The 23,480-nt window shown below is 43.8% G+C and overlaps 1 protein-coding gene across 1 annotated transcript in view; it reads right to left on the reverse strand.

Annotated features, from left to right (window-relative positions):
- The window catches only part of LOC136784862 (very long chain fatty acid elongase 1-like), a 36,904-nt gene extending 20,773 nt beyond the window's left edge, over positions 1-16,131 (reverse strand). Inside the window, exon 1 of the mRNA XM_066745779.1 lies at positions 15,995-16,131. The gene's annotated coding sequence lies outside the window, so the exon portion shown is untranslated. The remainder of the gene's footprint in view (positions 1-15,994) is intronic.
- Positions 16,132-23,480: the final 7,349 nt, after the last annotated feature.

The following is a 23,480-nucleotide window of genomic DNA, read 5'->3' on the forward strand; positions in this document are numbered from 1 at the left end:
GTTGCGCGTGTATACCAAAAGGTAGCCGAGACCTCGCATCGAGCAGCTATATACGCGTCGGTATAAAAACCTATACGCCCGAGTAATTAAGGAATCGTCGAGAAAGTATTCAATTCGTAATTGGACTCTTAATATAGCTCTGCGTCGGCCGAAGGAAACCGAGACATTTTTTCGGCTGTATCCGCAGAAAAACAGATATGCGGACCAACAGGTTTTCAATTTCACCAAATAATAATGAGGCGCCTCGATTAAACTCGGACAAAAATAATAATTGTAGAATGCTTTTAGTCACAAGTATGTATATATAATATATATACTCATCGTGAGAACACACACGCGAGCGTCGGGTTCTCGGGGAGAGTAGCGAGAAAAAATGTCGACGTCCGTGTAATTAACGCTGCGCTTGTATTATAATAGTACGTAACGTATATAACTTAAAATACTAATTAAGGTGTTTGATAAACATCTCGGTAAAAATGCTTTTGATTAACTATATAGTTGTGCGGATATACGCTCGATGGCAAAAACGATATATGCATTGGTACATATAGATACATATTGTAACTATAAACACACCATATATATATATATATGTATAAAATAGAAAACACAAAAGTATAAATTGATTGGTGCACACGGGGTTCGTTCGATCAACGATTTACGATAAGTTCGCAGCGATCGTTCCGTGCAAGAATAGCCGCGCATGCGCATTCACGTGCCGCAACTAATGTCTATAATACAACTCGCAAGAAAATCGTTCGGTGTGCTTGGCTTGGAAAATGTCAATGGCGCTACACCGCGTATATATACACGCGATATATATAGGATAAGAGATGGGGCTTATAGGCTGAGTAATGAATGGCAAGGTTCAGCGTCGACCGAACTCTCACGGACGAGGGAGAGCGCAAAAACGCAAATCGACGCCTAAGCTATACAGCATAATTGCGTTAGTTACACTCGCTACTCCTTTATCTCCCCCGTTAACCGGCCGCTTTTGCCACTTTGTTCGTGGCATCTCGAGAGCTCTCCGTAGCTTCCAACGTGACGCGCCACAGCCACTCACCTCAGACTTCTGACTTTATCTCGGGATGATCGTTCCGATTTTCCGAAGGAATTAGTCTGTATACCTGCGTGCTCTCCATATATATATGTGTGTGTGTGTGTGTTTTGCACGAATCCGTGCACGATTCGCGCCGCGCCAGATTGATCGAGCCGCAACATCGGCAACTCTATAAGGAGGGGCGAATTAGAAGGTGGTAATTAAACCTTGATTCGCGTTACTCGCTCTTTATCTCTCTCGATCCCCGAGAGAGCAGGTGGACGCGAATCACGAGTGGAAAATCCGAATGCAAAAATATCGCGGCTCGATCGCTGCTGCACTCATTAAACGCCGCTTATCTTCCATCGAGCTAATCTCATATTGATAATTCACGATGAAGCATTATAATCGTATGCGGAGGAGCACTAATTATGAGCCATATATAAATAACCGAAGAAGCCATATCAATCGATTTCCCAATCATTATCCGCTTATTTTTACGATTGTTCGAAATCAGCTATAGAGACTCTGACGTTTAACCATGTTTTTCTTTCCATCTTCCATCGTTGTATTTTTATCCATCAGATTTTGCGTGCCGATAGGTAAGACGTTGGTTTTGCATCGGAACGAAGAAAAAATAGGAGCGTAATGGAAACAAGATCGAAGCTTCCTCGTGCTCGCTCATCACGCAGGATCAGGATAATCGATGGAAAATTACAGAGGATGGCACGAGCTATAGGGAACACGGTGCGTTATCAAAAGGTACAACCGTGCGGAGACGAAGAAGAAGAGGAATAAGAGAGAAACTATATAGATAAGAGAGATAACGCAGGGACGAGGAGTTTAAAGGTGTATCTGTTGGATCGGCATAGACGATTGGTCGGCGCTTTTCCGCGAGTCAGTCAGAAGTCTCTCAGGGACTCGCGTTAAAGTAGGTCCCGCGTGCACCAGCGGAGATTAGCATAATATTTTATCAACTCTCGTACGGAGCGTGGAATATCGTTAATAACGCAGTCACGAAGTCGGAGAGCGAGGGAGACTGCAACATGCATATATAGTATATATATATATATATATATATATATATATATACTTTGGCATAGAGCGTATTTAGACGCTTATGCAGGACCACTATCGCACAGCAGCGGTTCACCCCCTTATCCGTATTTCGACGTTGCGCCGTTTGTGATCGGCGTTGGCCTCCGCGAGGCGCTCGCGCTCCGATTGGTGCAGAATCTTGGGCGCACCGTTTCCTCCTCGTTCATTGGCCACGCACCACCGTTTCTCTCTCCCATACATGCTCGATGCGTAAATCTTTTCTTTTATTTCTATACGCTCCCTGCACACACAAATGCGCCGGCATTAACCGCTCTCCCAGACTAAGTAGGTGGTTAATTGCGTTTACTTTGCCAACAAGAGGAACGCGGCAACGCGCGAAAACTTAATCATGCGTTGCTCGCACATCTAACATTTTTCCCTGCGCACCAGGTTGATTTTTCAATACCCCGATACACACACACACACACATACACACGCGCGCGCGTATAAACGTTGACATATTAAATATGCGTGGGTGGGCCCTCGTTAAACCGTTGGTTGCTCAGATCCACCAATAATCTTGTAAAGCTCCGATAAGCTTCGCATATTTAACATAGACGCCGTTTTCGCCGAGATTTATACATGAAATTTGCTGGAACATTGTAGCTGATACTTAGCAATGCTCGGCTATCCAATGATTTAACGACCTTCCAACGGGCACCTCGATGTATTTCTCCGCGCGTTATCTAACGTAGTTATATATACACTATATACATATATATGTGCATATTGCACGTGGATTTTTTTGCATCGGTATAGCAGTTTATCAAAGGCGAGCACAGTGTAAAGGACACTCTCTGTATATAGTTATATCCTCTTTGTGCGACACTTTGTGCGCAAAAGTGCAACTCGCTTTGTCCACCTCGCACACCAAGTGCACACAGCACACACATATATATATATATATATATGATTCGACTCGACGTCGATTTATCTCGATTGTTTCGCAATCTTTTGGTAGCCGTTGTAGTCGATCCGCGTTGGCTACTATAAATTTCGTAGTCATTTACCGATAGTAGCCGCACGCATCAAATTTCACGGAGGATTAGGTTACGTTTAGTTAATGTATTCCTTCTCAATAGTAATTGATTAGGCTCGCTTCCTGCTGTCATGTCAGCGTTTTCAGCGGCTTCGTAGCCGCGGCACGGTTGTAATAGCACCGGTACCAGCGCCAGCACCAGCAGCCCGGTTTTATGTATATATATACGTACGCGATCGAGCCGGTCTGCGCGCTCCACGGATTCGTGATGCAACGCTCTAACGGAATTTATCGATGCAGGGGGGGGGGGGGAGGGGGGGAGGGGGGGAAGAGAGAAAAATTGGCCTGGCGAGATATACAGTACATGGGGGGAGGGGTGGGGGGGGGGGGGTGATATCGAAGAAAAAAAGTGAGTCCAAGGAAGAGACCGTCTCTCTCGCGGGAAAGAACCAACCGTAGGATGATGAGATATCTTGTATATATATGTGCACCAAACACTGGAATAATCACACTGCAGTGCTTTGATGGATTCTTAGATTTATTGCCGGTTATGAGCGTTAATGCGATTTTCGTGTAGCTCCAGTCTCGCCCCATGATTTACTATCTTAATAGGACATGACGTTGAAAATTCGTTCAATCATATATATATATATATATATATGCATTTATACGGGCATGTAGGGCCGCGAGCGGGGCTTGATAATTGAATCTCTTCATTGTGCGCCATTAATCCAGAAAGTGACACTATTATTTTATACATACACGCACAACGGTTGTATCGCGTATATGTATATATACATGTACGTACGCTCGATTTAATCGCGCGGAATTATAAATTGTCGCCCTGGCATATAATTAACGGCTTCTTACAAGATGGATTTAATATACCAGCCTAACAGGATCCTGCGAGTGTCTCTTCTCAAAACGGTGAGTTTGTTTTCCTCCTCCATCCGCGCGCGCAGCTTGCAACGCCGGACATAAAACTGCACTTTAATATTGTAATGAGGACTAATAAGGATTAATAAGGCCAATTTGATCGCTGTAGTAATTAATTACGATTATTAATGCTACCCTAATGTTTGATTCGTGTAGAAACCACGTGTAAGTATCAGCTTGGTATATATGTGCGATTGTGGGTTTGTACCGGCGTACATATAATATGTATATATACATTAGTTAGCTATCTCCTCTCAGCAACCGCTTGTCAAAGATGATATACTGCGACACGGGTCATTCGCATTAGAACCTCGTTTAACGCAATGTCGATCTTTACCGAGAAATTCAGATAACAATCGTTTGCCTCTTGATTGTTTCTCTTGCAAAAATAGTTCGACGACGGTTGTGTGGCTCGTTATAATATATATATATTTACTATGTAGCTGTTATGTGTCTCAGTGTTACGTATACATGTATATAGAGGCTGCAGCCGAGAGGAAAAGAAAAAAGATCAGGATATTTTAATAAGCCGCACCTCGTCAATATCTGCATAAGCTATAATTAATTTGGTCGACTTCAACGTATATATATACGTATACTGGTCGATTCACGTTGTGCTCCGCGAAAGAAGTATCGCTATTAATCACCTATAGCTATCACGTACGACCATGGAGCGTTGGCTGGCCGTAGCGAAAAATCAACGCTTGGAATTGAAAAACGCGCGTGCACACTCTCTCGCGTACACGCGTATATATGTGTATCGGTCGTGTCAAAGCGTCGCGCGTGTGTACCGCTCGCGATACAGTCGAAAATACGAGTTGGTCCGGAGCGATTCGTGAAAGAGCGTCTATTTTTGCACAATTAGTCAAGTAAACGTGGCTGGATGTGCACCATTGTGTGACACGCGCGCCGTCCGGATAATAGCCGTCGCACCGAGGCTGGTATATGTTGTACGTGTGTATATATACATATATAGCAACGCCGGGCAGAAATAAAACAAAATGCCCGAGCACACACGTTATAAAAGACGATTTATCGCAAGTTACTGCTTGCTCTTTCAAGCCTACGCTTTCGGCTCTCTCGACTTTTGGCCATGACATTCCTCCGCAATCTCAAAAGTCACCGGACGAAGAAAAATACTAGCGAGGTATACATGCACATTGTTCGTAACTGTATAAGCACTTCCGATGGATCGCTCGCGTTCTTTCTTTTTTTTACACCCCCCACCCTCTGATATTTTCCTTTTTATTTATTTTCAAACGCCCGCCCCCGAATTCTGTATATGCTTGCAATTTGCATAGACGAAAAAAAAAAAGAAGGAGAGTAAGCACGGTGAAGCAGAGATAAAGTCAATTTGACGTCTCGTTATTCAAATGAGGTCATTAAACTCATCGGTACCGCGCGTACTCGATAGGGAGGTTTTTTTTTTCTCCTCGCTAATAAGCAGGAGATATAGTACATATACATATACACGTGCACGCGGATCGCGGACTGGTGCAGCCGAGAAGGGCAGGCAGGTTTGCGTACTTCAATAGGTCAATTACATTACGTAAAGGCATCAGCTTTAATTCGATAACGATCTCCGATAGCGGAATGAGACCGGTTATACTGGACACCCGGTATAGGCGCAAGGTGGTCGGCCTTCGGGATTCGGTATATCTTACACATGCACTGTTCGCTATATTTTTCCAGTGGAGCACATATAACGCGTTCGTGCGTGTGTGTAGCCTGCTGGACACACTGTGCGTGTGTACACACCGCGCTGCAGTTATATAGACAATGTCGACAGGATCTCTTATCGGATAACAAATTTAATTCCAATTACCAAGCTTTTATATCATTCCCATGTTTATCATGGGAGAGAGCAAGGGAACACTGGAGATTTCCGTAAATTGATACTTCTCTCGTGTTCGATGCTTGTCCAAGTGCCCGAGGCAATAAATAAACCACAAGATCGTAAGCGCGGAGCATTGCATGAAAACAACGGAATTGTTAAAACTTGCGTTAAAGTGTATTATTACCGGAATGTCCTTGCTAACCGTTTACGGGGTATTTTCACTCTTTCGAAAGGTCAATGGAACGAGCATAGACTGCTCGCGCATCTGGGAATCGCTTATTACGCTTAACATTCCTCCTATTGTTTCGAGAATTAATTATGTAAAATGAGCCGATCGTTCATTATAGTGGCACACGGCCGGTTTCTTCGTTGCAACAGTATATATATATATATATATATATATATATATATATATAATATACGTGACAGAATTTATCTTGCTTTATATATATATATAGAAACGTGTGAAAAAACTGGCATAGAGATTTTCGCAAATCGTAATTCAGTTATGTTAAAACCAGATCGTTCGAGCTGTTACACTACACCGGAAATATAGGCGTTCCTTACCACGATCAGCGTCCATGACAGTAACGGTTCTGCCGTCGCTGCAATTTCGGCACCGGTAATTATTGTTTATTACAAACCTCGTACAATTTTATTGTTTTTTCCTCTCGACTCTTTCCCCGGTGCTTTACCGTAAACTCCGCCGAGTTTCGATATAGTCCGGCCGGCTCCGCGAAATTCGGGTTTGTTACTATATATAGGCTAACGGCTGTGTCACGTTGTTATTATTACAGGAGCCTATCGGGAGTAGCGGGGTCAATGACCTTGGGTTTTCGAGGGGACCCCGTATCATTACCGATATAATAATCGTTGGTGCGCTCGGATGAAATTAATATTTTAAGAGGGTACGTGGCTCTGCATGGTTAACGGGGAAAAATTTGTTGCTCGATAGAAATATATTCTATATACTGCGGGAGAGCGGAGTAAGAGAATCAGAGAGTAGTTGGAGAAGAACGAAGCTATAATGGCGAGGCGATTTCGCAAGGAACCCTTTGTGTCCGGTTTGGTTGTCTCTTGTGTTGGAAGGCGCGCACATGCTCGAGGCTACGTACCGCGCGGCGCGGCGTGGTTTACCGTCAGTCCCGAACGACCTAGCATCCGTATCCGGTATGCGCGCATAAATTTAGCTTTCTCGTTAAGTAAACCTTGCATTAAGTTTCAAAATATTGTTTATGTTCCATCGTACGTTAGACGTTTGTCGAAGGGAGGGACGCGATATAGGCTGGCGAGTTGCACCGCAAAGCTTCTTCGGCTTTTGAAACTTGCATGTGTGCGGTATGTGCATCAGTATATACATATGTATATACCGCGCGTTACGAGTGGCTGACACGCGAGACGCTCGAAGGAGGAAAAAGGCGAAATGGGCCAGTAAAGAAAAGGAGGCACATCTCACGGTGGTTTCGAACTTGGAACTAGTCCTCCGCAGGACGATCTTTCTCGCTGGTTGGGCAAAAGGTGGGGCCTTGCCAGCCAATGACAGCTCGCGAACGATTACATTCCTGCGCTTCGCCAGTTTCTATGGACTATCTTATTTATGGCCATACGTCAGGTTTCGCCTGTTGTGACATTACGATGAAATATATAAACGAGAAGAAGGCGTGGGCGGTCATGAGTCGAGAATTCAAGAATGGCTATTATGCTATCTAAAGTTTGCGTGTCCTGTTTCGTCGGCTAGCTATATATAGTCTATAGTATATATATATATATATATATATATATATATGTATATATTTATATACCGTGTAGATGGGTCCGTGCACCGTGTACAGTCTATCGAGTCTCTCGAGCAATTTCGACCAATCACGCGACATCCGAGTATCGAGGTCAATTGCTGGCTCGGGATAATTAAGGAAGCATTGTACGAGGAGCGAGTAACCAGATCGAGGAACAAACTCTTGCACTTTTGTGTACGCCGTATCCTTTCTTATATCCTTGCATCGATATTTCGCACTGCGCAGTGCGAATCACTCGTTAGATTTGGACGAAAACAGGATTGGGATAGAAAAATTCATTCGTCCCATTATATATATAACGTCGATAAGAGACACGAGATAAACAATGGAGATATGTGCACATAGGAGTCGCGCGAAAGGTCCAGCAAAGAAAGGACGAAATGTCTTACAGTTACAGGAAAAATAAACGTTTTCTCTCACATGGATGCTGAGGAACGTCGTACACGTCGCGCGAGTACCTCATCCTCCGTACTGCTATATGAGGCGAATCTCTGGTACACGTAACTGTAATTTGGAATTCAGCGGATCCCCATTGCAGCAATGGAAAGAAATGAAGCTTGGCTCGCGTATCATTTTGATAAGGCTCCGATTTGACTTCTCTCATGATCCAATGGAGTTGGCGAGATATGCTGTTATGCATGAATCGCTTACAATCGATGAATTGGCATTTCTTAAGAAATAATATAGTGGAAGATTTGCCAGGCATGCGAAGCCTCGAAAACCGTGGAGAGTTTCTCTGACAGAAGGATATAACACACGTATAGTTATCCGAGTGCGCGAATCCTCCGGTTATCAATGAACGTATCGTGGCTGGTTGACAGTGATTTATCGATCTGACCTCCCGTCGATGAGGTGGGGCCTCGGAAGTTGAACAATGACATTGAAAGCACTGGAAACATGTTTTTTTTATCCGTAACGTAGCTGATCGATGCAGCCACTGCGCGTCGGACTTCATTTCGGTGCGTTATTCCTTATCTCTCTGCAGGCTGACCCACACGAAAATTCTCTTCTCCTCTCCTATAACGATGAGACAGGACTTCCGTCCAATGGTCCCGGCTATGTATGTTCGCAATAAGAGGTTAAATATTAGAAACTCGCCACGATAATCGCGTGCAATCGTACGCTCGACAATGGTCATCCATTATAGGCCACTCTTTTAATAGATATATATATACCCTCTGGTTGTAGTCCAGCATATATATATACATATATATACATATAATTATGTTTCAAATATTGCATAGATCGTACAGGTCGATCTTTCTGAAAAACTCACGATAACTGTATGTATATACGCTGCATTGAGAGACCTGGTGAAAAATTCTTTCCATCTCCCGTTGCAAAATATATAATAAGTCAATCGACTGTTCGGAGCGAAAAGGATAAGTTTTATCGGAGCGTGTTTCAAGTGGGCCTAGAATTCCACGTGAATTTAATTCGATAAGCGTGTACGCGAGCGGTGAGAAAAAAGCTGGAATCCGGATACATCGAGCTGAATCAGCGTGCACTTTGTTACCGGGAGCAACGGGGAACTAGGCCATTCTGAAACAAAACGGACGGAGGGTCTCTGCATGGCTACAGTCACGTCCCTGGCCGTCGTTGAATGGTCGAAGGAACGAAGCCTGCTCCTTCCTCCTTCTTCCCATTTTCCTTTCCTTTCCTCTCCTCTCTCTCTCTCTCTCTCTCTCTCTCTCTCTGTATATATCTATACACTGGCCGCGCTCTCCATCTCACGATACTCGATCTTTCTTAAGTGGGTCTCGGGAGCGAAGCAGGCGTAAGAAAGGGAAAAGAGTGTTTGCCACTGCATTAGCCTGGAGGCAGAGGGCGTGGGGGAGGAAAGGGGACAGAAATCGTGAAAACCTATATATATATAGGTATATATATATATACAGACGTCACTGATGCATGTACAACGCGCCATGATAGCACGAGTGTTCCAAAGTACCTTGGAGTACCACTGTACCATACCGATTGTCGTCTTTGTATATATACCTTGTATTGGCATCATCATTGGACATTTTTTTTTTTCGAATACTCTCTGCAACCTCTTATCTTTCTTTTCTTCTCGAGCTTCACGATGGACCACCAGCGACAACTGTATCGCAATCGTTCGCGAGGTTAAAAAGTGAGCTCGCTCAGGTTTAAGAATACTCTTCGATTTGACTTCTATATATATATATATATATATATATATATATAGGCTCTTTTATCGCGTCAACGTAGCACTCATATATAAATACAATCGCAGAATGGGAAATGCATTTCTTGCACGAGCTGTACGTGATGGAGAATAAATGAGTTCGTTAAATTCCCATGGAAAGAATATAAATCCATCTCGTCTCTCGTTTCTTCGTTCCCATAAACAAGTATACAAGGGGATAGATTCATAAACGAACGTTTCGACTTGCGGTTGCGAACAATGTACATATCGGGTGGCTAATAATTAATCGTGGCTAATATTGTCATGCAAATATGAATGATTGTAAGAGAAAATGGATGGAGTGTTAAAAATTGCTTGATTCGATAATCATGCAGTGCTATAGATAGATCTCGTTCCATCGATCAGAATTTATCAGAGTGCCACTGGGACCCTACAGACCACAGTCTCAACGATCGAGCAATTTTTAAGCCCAGATAACTTCCTCGGTAGCAATGGCTAAACAAAAATGTTATTAAAAAATTTAATGCACATATATAACTCTTCGAGTACAATCGAAATGAACAAATCTAAGCAGAATTAAAGGAGCACCCGGTATATGTATCATGGTCGAGGGATTTTCTAGTATCGCATATATCGATCGTGCGATTTGTAGGTACCGATATGCACAAATGTGTATCCGTAGATTTCTAAAATGGTTCGGAGGCGTATTGCAACAGGTGTGCAGGAGGAGATGTTCGCTCCTCGAGGAATGAGAGACCTTTGGGAGGAAAGTTTAGTCGGGGCAGAGGCAATTATCAGGCGCGGCCGTTGATGATACGAGAGCGCGATAACCACGCGGGATATCGGGAACCACGCGAAAGTGTCGCCCGTAAATAAAAACGAGCAGTTCGTGATACTTTCGACGCCTGTCTGGCACGCGATGTGTTTCCGTTGGTGTCCCGGGGGCCCAATGTCCCGTATTATATATATATATATATATATATATACATTACCAATGTGTTTTTACCGCGAGCCATTTAGCCCGAGAATTATCGTCCCTGCGCCGATTATTTCATTAAACACGCGCTGCGTTGCTGCATCCGTTTAAGCGGCATTTAGAAGCAGGACGCACACTCGTATAAGCTTTAATAACTCCGCAGCGCGGACTCCTGCACCTCTTTTTTTTTTGTGCAGACTTTTTTTTTACGAGCGCTTCAATCATTGGACCAATAAACGTTTGTAGGTTACTTGTTTATTGGCCCGCCAAAAGGCGGATGCCTTCGTGAAAGTGACCAATAATCTAACTTTGCGATCCACGTGCGCAATAATTCGCGGACGCTCGTATGTATATACCTCGAGCGTCGCGTCGTCGCGTTTGACTCGCTCCTTCGATTAGATCCCGTGTTCACACGTACATGCAGGTACCTGGCTAACGCACGCAACACACACACACACACACGAACAAACTTATATATCAAGAGAGAAAAGTTTCCTCGCGACAAAATCAGGCCTGCGTTTATAACGCACGATCGCTCGGATTTCGCAAGATTCGTGAGAGTATAAGAGAATTTATCGCGAGTATAAAACTCATCGCTAGCGCTGAGAACATTCGTTTGCCGAGCTGTCGTAATCGAGAAGCGCGGTTGTTCGCGGTGGACGTTTAACTCGGGCCGGTATAATTACGAGATGCGGTAATGATATGAGTTTACGGTAACGAGGAGATCGTCGTCAGCGGGTTTCTTTAGCCTCATAAATACTCGTCCGGCTCAAGTGTATCGGTGCATGCGTTCGGGAACGAGTTCCACGGCCGCTAATTCATCGCTCGCTCGTACCGCACATCGGAAGCTAAACGAAGGCAGCGTAAACGTCGGGCAGCGTTAGCTCTGCGAGATACATGGTCCCGATACCGAGAAGGAGACCGCGCACATGCACGCAGGGATCGAGAGAAAAACAATCCGTTCCCGTGAGCTCTCCCGATTTTGTCCCAGATACGCGCTGACAAAATATCTCCCGCGATATCCCTCCCGCGGCTTCCTTAGATCGGGATAGAGAGATATATATAAAGTCCCGATTGATATATCGCCGCCCGCCGATAGGTAATTAAGAAGCTCTTCTAACGCGCCAACGCGCGCGCGTATCTGTGTGTATATGGGGAACTCGTGGAATTAAATACAGGAGGAGGAACGAAGCATGGAAAAAAAACTGGTCGAGTGCGAGAGAGTAACATCTTATATAGATACCCGGCGGTATTTGGATTTTCAGTACGATCGTGGGTGTGTTAATGTATTTATGGCTTCGATTATGCGCCGCATGTAAGAATCGCGCGAGAGAGCCGCAATTAATTATGTGCAAAGAATGTCGGAACAAATTGGTTTTGTGCCGGAGATTCTACCGCTCGCGAGCTAGTATATATATAACTTATTTAACTATATCCCAGCCTGCAACAGTTTACAGTTCCAATTATACGATTATTCCGAGCCGAAATACAGTAAACCTTTACGGGGGATCTCTCTCTCTCTCTCTCTCTCTCTCTCTCTCTCTCTCTCTCTATAGAAATTAACGTAGAATTCTTCGCGCGAAGCCAAAGAAAATATAAACGGTTCCTCTGTGTAATATGCATCGATGAATCAATATCGTTATCAATAAATATTTGAATCTTGATAGATGGAAGTAAGAAAAACAATGACTCGTAGATTCTGTTGATAAAGGGTTTATCCAGCAATCGTATATATAGAATCGACGAATATAACTATATGGGAGATGATAGGTGGAATGAATGAAAAATTGAACGAGCTCATTGTACGGCGTTATTCAGTTAGAGGCGGTTTTATATTCAGGTTGGCAGGTCGTATTATGTTTGTTCAGCCAGGCCTACGAGCAGCTGCGGGTCTTCCTAATCGAATCTCAGTTCTGTTCTATTAGTGGTGGCGAAGGCGTGAGTCGGTGCGTCCTGGTGCATGCCTCGAACAGTCGTGACTATTTATAGCAATAAAATAAGTCATGGAAAATATTCAATGATTTTTACACATTGAATCGTTAAAAAAATTTTTGTAATTTAAAGTGATTCACCGCAAAATAAAATTTCTATTTTTCCTCTCAGTCTGTAAATTGTTGCAATAGCTTTTACATATTTTATATTGTTATCTCACATAATTGTACTTTTGTAACATTTGCTATTTAACACTATTAAAAATTAATTACTTAAATTCTTTCATTTCTTATCGAGCAAGAAAAATGTCTTAAAAGCGAATTTATCGTTGATTCCAATAAACGAGATACGTATAATTTTCTTCAACGTAGTCTTCTACTCGTACCGATGTTATTACCGGTAATGAGAGAAAGACAGTCGAATCTGCCAGGCCGAGGTTCGCCATGTAACACACACACACATATATATATATATATAGGAAGGAAGAGCGAAGAGGCCCATTGTGCGTCGTGGCCCGACATCAAGCATGAACTAGCGCGAACAATCGAGATGTAAGGAGGTACTAGTATAGTGGTAGTAGTAGCGGTTATAGTTTGCTGCGCCGGATATGTCCGTTGTGGTTGCCTTCGCCTCTTTTTCCAGCCGTTTCTAGGTGCCTACTGCCTACTAGTCCAAGTAGGTGCCACTGCCTGGCAGCGCACAGCCGCCTTCCTCCTCCTCGCGTCTTTCCTCAATCGGGTCAACGACCCCTGCGCTCGGAGAGAGAGAGAGAGAGAGAGCAGGTCCTGCCGCAGGACTCGCGTATACCCACGAAAAACTTCCAGATCGATCGTGCGCACCTGTGATCCTCTCTCGGAAACTCTTCTACACTCGTAGAAAAATCCATCGGCTCGAATATCACTCGAGTAGCCAATTTGCATCGCTTGATAAATGGCATTTGGCGGGAATACAATCCGTATGCGCGAAGATGGGACGCGTATATACGTAGCAGCTGCATATCGGACACGTTAGCCCTCGTTCCTCTCTCATTAATTTAATCGGCGAGAGAGAGAGAGAGAGAGAGAGAGAGAGAGAATCGAATGCTCGTGTCTCTATTAGTAAATCAAACACTGGCCCCGTCGGAAGATAAGGCGGCTGATGGACGAGCACACCGGTTCGGAGGAGCGTATATACGCGTGTGTGCTATATACCTCGCGGTTCAAAGGTCCCTGCACATTTTTATCCGCACGACCACAGCTCGATGCTCCACCTGTGCTTCTGCGCGAGACGAATCGAATCACGAGCGGAGAAAGCACACGCAGAGTCCGCTACGCGTGCACGGCCGAGAGGAGAGGTGATTAATTAATGCGACGCGGCTCTTTCAACTCGCCGAGCGAATTGTCCGATGGACGCGCGGTAAAACTCCCGATGGCTGAATTTCGGCCGTGAACGCGCGTCATCGGTGCACATGCGCGCCCGCTTGCCTCGTCGTAAATGGCGGAACGACCGCGTATAATCTCGAAACCCGAGGGTTTTCAGTCAACGCGCGCGAAAACCGAACGAGCTCCGCGAGAGCTTTTCCAATTTTAGCTCGATGCGAGAGAGAGAGAGATAAGGCGTTGACACGCGTTACCTTAATGCGACAAGATTCCATCCTCTATAGGCTTAATTAGCGCGTCGTTGTAAAACTTTATTCGGCCGATCGCGATGAAATATACATGGATATAAGCGTGGTGCGCGAGTGTGTCAATATTGTCGGAGCGATTAAACTTTATAATTATTGACTGGAGCCTCGCGCACGGCTTTCATATAGGGATTAAACGAAAAACTCTGCGTATCTCGCGCGAGGGACGTTAAAAACGTGTTATTATACATTTAAATTATTTACCGGGGTGTCGGGAAAATTCTCCGGCTCTCTCGAGGCAATGTTTCATCCTCGACGTGGCAGCGGCGAACGCTGCACACACCGAGGAGGCCATCCTTTCCACGCGCGCGTGTGTGTGTGTGTGTGTGTGTGTGTGTGCACGTGGTTTTGCGCGTCTCGTCTGGACGGTGTAAGAGAGCAGCTAGGCTAGATTCGAGCGGCCTTCGCCAACGACCGCCGTCAATCTCCGCATCCTCCGGTACCAGGTGCGAGCTTTTATGATCCAGCCGATCGTAATTCGGTCAAGCGTTCGTCACTTTCCTACTAATTAAGCCTGCGCTAATCAGCGTATAAAATTCGCCAGATAGCCGACGAGATATCGGAGAATCGCCGGCCGCTAGTTTCGAGCTGATTTAGGGACGAAACTTTCTTAAGACCCAACTGAAAGCTGTATATATATATATGCAATGTGTATACCCTGAAGAGAGGAAGCTCGATAACTCTCCAACGGAGAGTTCGAGCACCGTTTCTACCAATAAACTGCCAATGTTATTTTCGTATCGAGCGAGGTTTGCGATAAGATCGTCGTGGTAGCATCCGAGCGAGTCTCTATAGACTCTCTGGCAAGCTGGAGGAACGAGAACACACCGGCCGAGTCTCGTCGGGGAGAGAGATTACCGATCGGAGATCGTTATGGTCGGAAAATTGGCAAGGCTGGACTAGGCTAGTTTCTCGCGGCTGCTATAGCGTGTGCGATGACGTAGGAAGGTCGTTGACGAAAATTGGATCGATTAACACCGCTATTGATATTGACGAAATTGTTGTTATTAGGTCGCCGCGATAGCGATCTCGTAAAAGTCGCGCTCCACAGGTTTCTTCGAACTTTCTATGCTGCTATCCATTTACAGCGTTGCCAGTCTGCGAATTGTCAGCGTTGCCAAGCAGTAATCGAGCCACGGAGAAAAGTAATCGGTTACGAGTGCGTCTCGATATTTGTTGCGGACGTCGAGAGAGCAGCTGTGGAGGACTCCTTCTCGTGCGAGATGCTCGCCATGATCCATAGATCCGATCATTGCTACCTCCCCCCGAGACCCTGCAACTGTATCGATATACAACCGAGTGTGGTAACGAACGATTCCACACCGAGATGCGTTCATTTGCTCGCTCGCCCATGGGTGCGCGCCGAGCTGCCACACCGGTGCTACTATACACAGTCGCGCATTCTACTCTACTATTTTCTGCTCAGGGAAAGTTTATAAAAAAACGCCCATCGTTTATAGCTATACATAAGCATGAGAAAGCCGATAAACACCGTAAATTCTCTATTAACGCGAGTTTCGGATGTATAATGGCTACTTTGTTGTTTATTCGACTGAAAGTTGGAGGTGATTTACCGTTTATGCCGGTGTATTATTCCTCTTCTTGCAGAATGCACGGTCGAGTCGGGTCGGTATAACGAACGGATCGAACGAGGATCGAGGGGATCCGCAGCCTTGCGTTGCTGCGCATCCACAATGCAGGAGGCTAAATTAGCGGTGAGCCATGGGTTCTCTTCCTGCAGAGGATCGAGCGATGCGAGTGCACGTTAAATTGAACCTTCTATATATATAACAACTCGAGTGTCAGGTGGAGAACCTGCGGACTTGGCTATACCTTTTCCGGGTCCCTCGATTCAAATTCTTCCCTCGGTGTTTTGTGTATAAATACGCAGACACGGTGTGCTTGTGGTACCCCTTCCTAATAATTTCACTCTCGGAGTAAATACACCAAGCATATATATATATATATATATATATATATATATACGAGTCTACAGCGTGGAGGCTCACGGCAGAAAAACAACACACAGTTGGCACGAAATGCACTTGCGGCCTTCGCCGAAGCGTGTCTCCTGTTCGTCCGCGCGCCTCTGCCAAACAAATCCCTCGTGCTTTACCGATGCTCAAAAAATATATCCACAACAGGATTATATACTTTTACTCTCTCGTAAAATATCGCTATGGTGCAGCAGCATCCTTCTGCGTGTGTTTCGAGCAACTTTTGCACACAACTTCCGGTACCACAATGGCGGTCGATATAGCGAAGCGAAAACGTCCAAATCGTGCATTATTATTGCACAATATTTACACACACGTAAACGAGCCGCGCAATGCGTGTCGCGCGACGATGAGCGTCGATGCTTCTTAGCGTCTGGACAGCGTTCGGCCATAATTATGTCCTCGCACGTAACATGGTGCGTTATTATCGTACGTCATATCGCGAGGAAAGTTGAGACTGATAAAAGTAAGCGCCGTGTAAGGCGGAACAAAGGAATAATATATCAAACTACCCGTTATACGTGCTACGAGTACCGTTATCAAGGACAATTATGTGGACCTGCGGATACCACTGCATCATGCTCGGAAATAAAGCGATCGTTTTCAAGAGGATCACGACCTTCTCCTTAGATGTGATAAGAGCTGCGCAATTTTCCCCCTGCGACTTTTTTTCCTCGCACTCTCGGTGCTCGGCACTGCTATGTGTATATATATATATATATATATATAGAAACTAGAGAAGCTGAAGCAATAATAATAAGAAGGAGGCTCACAGCTCGCAAGTACGAAGCGTCCGCGCGATGGGATTGGACGACTGCACTCACCGCACACCTGCTAGCCACGTTGCAGCGCGAACAATCGGAGATGCTTGCCCGTGTTACATCGATATAGAATGGGATCGAAACAATTATCGTACGGACAGTAAACGGCACTTAAAACGTTACATGGCGGGAAAATCAATTGCGGGAGATTTAAACGAGAACAATAATATAACCGACGGCTGATACTATCTGAAATATCCATCTGTTCGGGTTAGGGGCCGAGTGATGGAAAAAAGATGATAGGGGAGAGAGAGAGAGAGAGAGAGAGAGACGAAGCATCTCACGCGAGAGTTGGCGTTGCGTATAACTGGCTCAGCATTATTCAGCGCAATAATATCGTCGTCGTCCATGCCATTAAATTCGATATCCGGTCGTTTCACGCCGCATATACAAGAACAGTGCGAGCCGACCTTTTGACGCAACTACAGCTTTAGCTCCCAGGCACAAAAATATTAATGCAGGCATTAGAAAGTTTCAAGCAGGCTCACGAGATCCTCGCGGCTAAGCGTGTGTATATATATATATATAAACACAGTTTTGCCGAGGCAATCGCACCCACTTCTATCAACTATTTTCACTTTGAAAATTTTCACCAAAAAAACCAAACCAATCAACTTCTGATCCAACTTTTATCTCCCTGTATTTGTATATCTATATATATATATATATATATCTTTTATTGCTACTTCCATGGAGGATTTCGACACTCGCTTCGACTGTGTGTCCAATGAGAAATATTCCATTTATCTATATAGCATGGTCGGTCGTTTGCTGGAATTTCTGCGAGGAAACGCTGTGCAGTGCACTTGTTGCATTAGTGGCGTGCACTGCTCTGATTCTACAAGTCCGAATATATGCATTATGCACGCGTATGTCTATATCGTATGCATATTTATCTCTAGCACGTATCAATCGTGTGGATCTCCAACCGAGCGGTGTAAACTCGTTGAAAACATTATTAACTCAAATCGACTATATATATATATATATACACTTGCCGTGAAAGTGTATAGCGCAATATAATTGAACGGTGAGTCAACGCCAAAAACACTTTGAAAATTGTCACGACTCCATTTTACTACTCTCGACGATATTATTACACCGAAAAAAATCCTTCCTATCGATCCACGGTATATACTTACGCGATTGTTGCATATATGAGTCTAAATATTGGACGAAAAACGCACGCTCGCCATGCACTTATGAAAGGGCCATAAACCTCGCGATGCTTTCATAACTCAATCGCGCGTTACAATTCCGCTGGAATCTTTTACGCAGCCACTCAATAAAAGCCGGATTGATCAACTAATGATATTTTTAATTAAGATTTTTCGCTGGATTACCGCTCAATTACGATAAAACTCCGAGGAAAGTTTACGTTCGACGGCTAAATGCTCGATGCTGCACCAATAAGGTATATATATTTCTCCAGAGTATTTCCTTCCAACGGTTCTAAACTCTGGAAAATTAATCCATTAACGATAATATAAATAATTAATAAATATACAGCACTCGCGCGCGATAATGTACGATGGGATAAAAATTCTTTCGAGCCATTTCCCAGCATGCAAAAACGCGACGGACGCGATCGTTAAATTGCACCGCGTACATCAGGGGTTAGCGATAATTCTACGATTGCGGCTCGCGCAGCTGATATTTCGTTTTCCACACGATGTTCCGTTACGGAGGCCAATAATCGAGTTGGCGCGCAATATGGCGGTTCGCGTGGTTGTTGAAAATTTCACGCGCACCAAATTGCCCTTCGTCTTCTATATACGTGTGTACGTGTTACAGATATACACGCGGTTGTTTATAATAATACAGGAATTACCGTGTGCCACCTACGCCACCGCGAATACCGCAAAACACCGCGAGCATCGCGCGCGCGTGCGACCATGATTGTTTTCCTTGGAAATTTTTAGCAAGATTTTCGCGAACCTCGAGAAATAAATGTATATACATATATGTGTGTAAGTATAATATCCAGCCGGGGTGCTTTCGGGGCGATTCCAACTGAATTTGCAGCGCATAACCCAACGCATTTTACGATTGGCTCGCGTACGGCGAGCACTGCAGTTTCGAAATTCACGCCGCTAACCATTATTGGCGATATAATGCGGGTTGAATAATAAATCTGCCAGATTATACTTGCCGTTTATTTATAATATAATACGCGTATCACGCCCTATTAGCCAGCCAATGCGCGTTTAATATTTTAATAGCGAAATTAGTCAAGTTCGTTACAAGCCCAAGTGCCGAATTGATTTACGCAGCACAATTTTCCGTCGATTCGAGTGGATATAATAAAGCTCTTCGTTTTTGCTTTCGATCGACGCGAATAAAGTTGCATCGTTTTTATATTCACGACCACGCGAAAATCTCGCACTTTTATATCGGAATAACAAAATACACAACCTTTGTACACACACACACACACAAGTGTGCCAGGCTTATTTTTAGAATATTGAAAAAACTACATTGCAGTATCATCTCGTAAGAGAGTATAAGAGCACTGCAAGAGCTAGTATAGCCGTAGATCATCTCTTTGAAACTTATATCCTACGTACCGCGAGATGGGATGATTTTTTCTTTCGCAAAGAAATGATTGTAAAATATATTGTATAGCTGTAGGTGAGACCGCCGTATATCGCTGAGATATTGGTAAATATGTGTATACCGCATACATTATCCAGGACGCTTAAAAGTAGCAATTTCAGCTGGACTTTTTCTTGATATTTTATCCTTCGAGATATGTTGTTAGCAGCTGCTACGCGAAGAGCTGACCACCAGGATGTTTACATTTGCCCGTTGGGAACGGTCGGCGTGAATATTTTCGCGGCGTGTCTCGTTTCATCTTCTACCACGAATATTATGCATTTATACCTATATATATAGTAGCGAGATCTGCGGCGAAAATCCACCGGTCGATCGACTCTAAAGTGCGCAACATTACAAGCATAGCTAACCGACACGCAGGAAACTTTGCTAAATCTGTCTCTCCACTTACCTCGCGGCACGTCCATTCTTATTCTTATACATATATACATATAGTGTAACCATGCAAGATTACATTTACCTTTTGTACAAGCGGAGAACTAGGACACAATCGTATCCGTAGATTTCCGCTCAAATGAACTGTAAAGTGCATCTGTGATATTAAAAATCGACGAGTTTCGGCTGGAGCGTGTGAAATTTTCGTGAAAGTTGCACGCTTGAAATTGATAGCACCATATGTTTAAATAATGTATATAACGTTAGTTTCTCGTATACGTATCTTATAGACGTTTATCCAAAGCATTCCACGCGCTGCGGTCTCGATGAGAACAATTTCAATAACTTTATTCTTATTGATTTGGGAATTTCACGACTTTGGTGCAGTGCATGCACGAGTCGAGGTAAAATGCAACGTGTTCGAGACTGGTGTGAAAATACTCGGCATTTCCTATTTTGTGCAAAAACAATTTTCTCACTGATTATACATATACGTATATATGTATAGAAGTATAGCGGACTTTGAAACTCCTTCTGACACACCTCGCTAAGGATTACATTGGGAAGTGCATCGTCCCTTCATTTTTATATATAAATACACATGCACACATATAATACGCGTTTGATACTTTAATACTTATCATACATAGTGTACCAGGTACACGTATCTCGCGTTACCAACGCGCCAAATACGACCTTGAACTATATCCGTGTATATGTATAGAGTCGCGAGCACCCAGCTCCATCATCGTGTGCATTATTGCACTTTTTCAAATGAGCCCGAGCACTCGATCAAACGACAGTGTAGAAAAGGCGCAATTAGGATGACGAAAACTATTTATTATCGTTCGATAAATATTTACTATGCATTGAGAGAGACAGGATTTTTTGCCCCATTCCGCGAAAAGATAAATATTTTAGAAACTGGTTTGGAGCAAGGTAAGATATAGCGATACTGGATCTATAAATATATATATAAAGTAGCAGTAAATACGTTGAAATAAGTATTTATCGGGGTCCATGGCATGATTATACAATATAAATAGTATACATGCATTTATCTAGCTATATATATATATATATATATAGGTGTACGCTAGATAATAGTGTTTTGGAAAAATCTCAGCTATATATGTTTCCTTAATGGATACTCTTGTTTAGCTGGGATATTAGCCGAGCACAGGGAGCTTTTACAGAGTGTTATCAGAGGCATTCCTGCGGTAGGTATATACTCTAGCTATACTACTACTACATAGACACAGGTAGCTCTCCTGAACTATTGTCCGCTAATGCTCGTTAATTTTCCGGATGGAAAACCCTAAGGGGGTTTTAAACAGAAATTCCCAATTAGCATTTGTAGCCTGTTATTTTTCGTGGTGCGTCCTGCAGGTTGTTTTTCCGGCATGTCCCGCATCTAGATTCTAGGACAGGCCTAGCTATAGCTCTCAGTCACGTGGGGAGGATTTTTCACAGACATCGAGCAGGCATTAAGCCAGGATAAATATATTAGTCCCCGACGTATCTACGCGGCGCATTCAGAGATATCGCTATCTGCTTCGAGGCACCTTCTACGGTATGAATATATTTACCCGAGTCTCCCCCCCTCCTACCTTCTGTGCCCCTCACCTACCCCGATATTCCGCGGTTCGTGCGGATCGTGCCTGAATATTCATGATCGCATCTAGCCGATCGACCTGACGTTTTCACAAAGAAACTAACGTTTCGTCTCTTTTCTCCTTCCTCTCGGTCGGGGGTTGAAAGTACGGGTATATCGTTTACACGTATACAGGGACCGCCAGATAAAGTGGATCGGGAAAGAAAAGCAACTAAAAATCAAGCTGTGGTCGATAATCGGTATGTGATTGATTTTTAATCGACAGAAATAGACGAATGAGTGAATCGCTGTTTCTATCTATCAATAACCGCAATCGGATGAAGATTGTAAAACTTTGCATTTTTACAAGCTTTTTGTTCTCGTTCACCTTATTTCTGGTCCCTGACGAAGAAGCTGAAAAAAAGCCTGCCTGCCTAACACCGGAAGCTATAATGCCTAACCGATATACGCAAAGCTAAAGGGCCTACCTATTTCGGAAAACTATACACCTGAAAGAAAAACACGCGCAAAAAGAAATATAGGTCGCAGCGAAGAAGCTGCAAAACATGCAAGAAACACAAGAAATGATATGAACCGGAGAAGGTAAGAGAGGAAGCTACCGATAGGTCTTAATTCTGTCATTCTTCAGTTTGTAAAAAAAAATGTCCACAGTTTTACCCGTATGGGACTCACCGTTCGGCGATATTCCAACGATGATCTTTCTGCAGGATGCGATGGTGCGAGTGGGGATGACGATGATGAGGTCCAAGCAATTCATTCGCCAAAGATTTACTTTGAAACAGTACCACGCCATACGGTGTTTTAAAGAACTTGTTACTGTACGTCGCGGATACTCGGTACGTGCACACTATCACCTCAGAGCATATAGTAAGGTCGCCCACTGTAAACAAAGAAAAAGAAAACACTGCTCTCTTAAATTCGATTGATTCTTTTTTGGTGCACATCTAACTTTAAAATCAAAACATTGACAGACTCGCAAGCTATGAGAGTCCTCGAGGCTGGCTGTTGACCTTGACCGCTGCATATCACCCAAACACAGGCGTCGCGCACTGACAATGTTTACAAGTATCTGTGGGCTATTAGACGAATTTTTATACGCACGTAAACACTTTCATTTTGATCACCACCATGCAATTCACTAATATTATACTGTATTTTAAAGGATGGAGCAATTATTATCTGAGAAAAGTTGAAATTCCCGTTAAATTATTTTAATATAATAATGAAATTGCACGTGTGATGAGAATAAAAGTATTTGACTGTGTTTAAATATTCGTCTAATAACCGAAAAACTTGTAATCATAGTCTCACAGTCCTATTTCACACCTGTTATTTGTCAAACACATGAATTCGAGGGAGGGGAGGGATGATGCAGTGACGGACGAAGGGAAGACATCGTTTCACTTTGCCAATCAACAACTAATCAGCCCGCCGATTGTCCGCCATCGCATTTTTAGACACTTTTCGTCCTGATCCACTTTACCTGCCAGTCCCTGCATATCATATCCATCAAATAATCAATATCACACGCGCGCAGACTTTCTTTTCCAATCAACTCGCACGCTTCGCACTGTGTGTTGCAGTTTTCCCTGAAAAGAAAGACGAAGAAAAAATGTGCTTTCCCAATTATAAATCT

This window comes from Prorops nasuta, unplaced genomic scaffold, assembly GCF_024137725.1.
Source record: "Prorops nasuta isolate Cenicafe-Biocafe unplaced genomic scaffold, Cenicafe_Pnas_1.2 PNAS00083, whole genome shotgun sequence".
Taxonomy (NCBI): Eukaryota; Metazoa; Arthropoda; class Insecta; order Hymenoptera; family Bethylidae; genus Prorops; species Prorops nasuta.